This window comes from Cynoglossus semilaevis, unplaced genomic scaffold, assembly GCF_000523025.1.
Source record: "Cynoglossus semilaevis isolate Cse_v1.0 unplaced genomic scaffold, Cse_v1.0 scaffold376, whole genome shotgun sequence".
Classification (NCBI taxonomy): Eukaryota; Metazoa; Chordata; class Actinopteri; order Pleuronectiformes; family Cynoglossidae; genus Cynoglossus; species Cynoglossus semilaevis.
The window spans coordinates 1,482-6,020 of NW_007585115.1; positions in this window are offsets into that span (position 1 = coordinate 1,482).

The window sequence follows — 4,539 nt, forward strand, 5'->3', positions numbered from 1 at the left end:
GCATACAGATAGGGAAAAGGAGCACTTAATATTCCTCCCAGCTCGCACCTCTCCGGTTGTCTGATATCTGACCTCTATTGTCTCCTGCTCGGCTTGACTGTGATTGGAAGAGGGTGCCAGTGAGGGAGGCTTTGGTTGGCTGGGTTAAAGGGAGTCTCATTTGCATGAAAGCTTAGCCCAGATTTGGAGCCACTCAGTGAGATCTGAGGAGAAGGGCCTGAGGGCCACGAGGTAATCATCCATGGCCGGTCACAGTGCTGTTATCCCACTGTGTGTTTGTGTATGTGTATGCGTCTGTGGGTTTGACTATATTGGTGCGTCTGACTGAACGGAAGACAGAGAGCATTGTGTCTGCGCCTCTTTGTATGTTCGTTTGTGTTGCCTTTCGCTATCTGTATGCATCATTGTTGTGGTCCTCCGTCTCACTCTTGCTCCCACTCACTGTGTTTTTGTCTTCTTCCTTTTCTGATCAGGAAGAGTTGTCTTAGCCAAGAGAATGATGGAGACAGCCAATCCATCAAAATATGAATACATGGAAGGCAGTATACCCATAGAGTGGGACGGTGAGTGCGGACTGCAGCATCGCTGTAACACACTTCATCACTAACACAAATAAAAGGCAGCGTTAACAAAGAGATATCCAGCAGAGTGTACAACAGATTCATGACTGCAGCTATCAGGGACCTTGGCAAATTCACTAATTGTATTCTTCCTGGTTCTGCGAGATTGGGGTTTGTAAGTGTACTCATGTGTATATCAGAGATGCTTTCTGCTGGTGTTATACAACCATAACCATGAAATAGTGTTTCCATTTTTTCTACAACTGGATACAAACTGTTCCCTTTGTCTCAGACAGGCTTTATCCACCTTAAACCCCTCATCCTGCCTCGCCCCAGCCCTCATGCATTTTCATCAGGATGCAAATAAGAGAAGGATAAAAGAGGCCCAGAATCCCTGTGCTAGCTGGAGGAAGAGTTAGACAATCTCCCTCTTTCTCTCTTTCCGTCCTCATCTCTCTTCCTTACTTGCTCTGCCAGAATTTAGCTTTTTAAAAAGAAAAAAAAAAGATGAGTGACATACTCGTACTCATGAGCAGAACGAGGGACAAGAGGAACTCGTGGTGCCTCAGCTGTAACCTTTCAAATCTGACTGTAGGTTTTGTTAGTGCAGAGTATGTTTGTGTGGGTGTTTTCACTTTTTTTTTAACTCTCCTTTCCCTCTCTTCCTTCTACAGCTTGGATACGAGGCAGAAGGAAGGAGCCCCCCACCATCGAGGTACGTTTCCCTCCCTCCCTCCCCCCAGTCTCCCTGCTGTGCTGATGGTTGGACTCCAGAGGACTGGTTACATGGGAGGGAAAGAAGCAAAGATGGAAAAATGAAACTCTTTGATTTGTTTTATCTCACAGTTTGGAACTGAATCCAGTAACTTTGGGGGGCAGGTGTTAAAATAAACAGCAGCAGAAGTGCACTGATGGCAAGACTCAAAGACAGCCTCCGAACAAGAGGCTCACTGACACAATGTTTACTTTCTTTCTTTTTTTCCCAGTGTAAGCCTGAATTTTGGCTTTTTGTGTTTTATTTCTAGTAGTCTACAAGATTGGAATGTTGAAGAAGTCCCCCCCTGTACATCTCACTGGGTTTATTGCTCTTTAAATCTGAGAATGCTGGAAATTATTTGGCCAGTGAAATGCAGGTCTGTAGGAAATCCCTGAGAAGGCTGACACACAGGCATTCCTTCTATCTGTCTGTCCTCTGTCCCAGTCTGTGGCAAATGCCATCTCCTGCCTACTATGCCAGGACATTCTCTTCCAATTTTCTGCCCCTGCCCTTGCCCAATAGCTGCCATCGACAGCTGGGCAGTGTTGATGTGGCCAAGGCTTTACTCCCAGCACATTACCCTACCCCTACCCATAAATTGATTGGATTAAATAATGTAATTAACAGGTGGGAAAAGCAGCTCAGTATGTTTGTTGCTCTCCCAAAGGTGAGGCTTCTTGGCTGCAGCTCTCCCTCTCTCTTTTCCAGTCCCGCAGGTCTGCCAACACATATCATCATTATGCACAGCCCTCCCTTCCTTTGGACTGTCTGTATTAGGGAGAGGCTAACGCCAGTGGGCAGTAGCTGAGCCTTGAGTGGATAAGTGTTCCACTGGTGGACTTTGCTCAGGTTATAATTGTTTCCATGAGCTGGAATGGTTGTTTATGTTATGGATGCCTCCTGTCAGGCTAGTTTACCCGTCTGTTCTAAGCAATACACTTTTAAGTTTGTTGGAACAATATACAGCAGGTTAACTTGAACACTCATGTCCCTTTTCTAGTAAATGCCACATTTTATTCTGCACACGTCCACACATTTGTTCTTGGAAGTTGCTGAGTTTAACTTTGTCTTTTTGCTTTTGACTCACTGATGTTCCAGATGTTACACTGACACTGAACAGTGAACACTGAACAATACTCCCAAAATATGTTGCACTTAACTTTTTTAAATCATGGTAGAACATCTGCAGCACTGAAACTCTGGGTGATGATGTCAGACAGGTGCAAATGTCTGGACCCTTGGGCAATACTTGTACATTTTGTAAGGTATCCCGTTGGGGCCTGAGGCTGAGACTGCTCTTGCTTTCTGGACAACTTCTGCGACCTCACTGAGCTTAGGGACAGCAGCATCGAATGGGAAAGATGGGGGGCGGGGTGAGGAACGTAACCAGGAGATCCCAACGGAGTTGATCTTGCTGGGTCGCTGTATTGCACCCTGAAGTGATCCTCCAGCTCCAATTTTGTGATCCTGAGCTTCCTGCTTCTCCTGTCCTCTAGAAACTGTCTTGCATGCTTGAAGGGGTTTTCGAAGACGTTGCTCCTCTCCTTTTTCATCCCCATCCTGCGGATGCGCTTTGCTCTCCGCAGGCTGGCAAGGTTCTTCTTCACCTCCTCCCACAGTGGTTTTCTCCCTCGCTTGGGAGGAGAATATGCCACTCGAGCAGCCTTCTTCAATGCCTTCTCAACGGAGCATAAGATGGCACGAACATGGGTTGCTACCAGAACCTCACGAGCTAACCAGTCCGCTGGGTCCAGTAGTGGTGGGATCATTCTGTCACGGTGAGCCATCGACATAGCAGGAAGCAGGCAGGACCCAAATGCAGGACTGGTGCAGGTAGTTTATTTCAAAGATCAAGATTCCAAAAACCAGCACAGAAGCATACGCAGAGCTGAGCAGAGCTGAGAACAGGAACAGAGCTGAGCTGAGCACAGCAATAGACTTGCCCAGGAATAGACTAGGAACAGCTACAACATAATGCTCGACACAACGACAATACAGAGCACACAAAGACAGCACAATGATCACACAAGGCCAGAGTGAGGGAGAGAGGTATATATGCAAGGAGCACCAGGTGGCACAAGTGAGGCTAATTGCAGACACAGGTGAGTGTGATAACACAGATTACCCCACACAGCAGACAGCAGGAACAGGAAACAGACAGACCTGACAGTTTCAGGCCCTCCTTCTCCTCTTCGTCTGCTTTCCTCCACTTCTTTCGGAGCTGACACTGCCTCTTCACCAACTGCTCGATCTCCCTCTCCCTTCTTCCATTCTGCCTTGGGCCAATGTTCTGTCTTACAGCCATTACTCCAAACCTGCCTTTACACTCCTCGTAGAGGAAGTCTCCAAAGCAGTTTAGCTTGGTCTCTATTTGGCCACGTAGCGAGTGCTCTAAGATGCTAACCAGGTCTATATCCAGCTGCTGCCACACTGCCACCTCGTTGGCTTTGGGCCATTTGACTGGCTGGCGGCGGCCTGGGTCTTTCCTCTCCGTTCTCTCGCCCTGCCTTCCTTCAGCGACCTTAGCGACCTGGCTTTAGGCTCCTATTGTCTGACCTGCAGATGCAGTGCAGTGTTGCTGCTAGCCAATGCGCACTTCTTTTTTCCCTGGTGGATCCTTAGGCCCCTGAAAGTTGTCAGCTTCTCCCAGCCACACCTGCATTTTCGCATTATCTTGTCATCATTGCCTGTGTCCGTTCCAGTCATTACCGAAGAATCTGTCTGGGTTGGTCCTTCTTCCATCCCACCTCTCGGAGGGGTTGTTTCTCTTTGCTTTGCTTTGTAGTTTGTTATCTAAAATATATACACCATTTACATGTGTTTTATTTACATATACACATACATACGCACACATATACTGTATATATGTATATATATATATATATAAATATATATATATATAGTACTTACATACACATACATCAATTAACAATATCAATTCAAGCATTTTGACTTTCTTTTTCATCATTTGAAATAGCCTCAAAAACTAACAGACAGAGGGCTGAATCTCTAACATCCTGGAAACCTGTGTATCAATTACTAATTACAATTTTCTACCTTTCAGTGTTTTATTGTGAATTACTTGCTGTTTTTGTAAGGTTTTTAGGTTATAGTGAAAACTGTAGAAAATGTAATATGTGACTTATGTATATCTGTTTTTTTTTTTTTTTTTTTTTTTTTTTTTTTTAGGGGGTTTTTGAAAATCAAACCTTTTGGGGACAA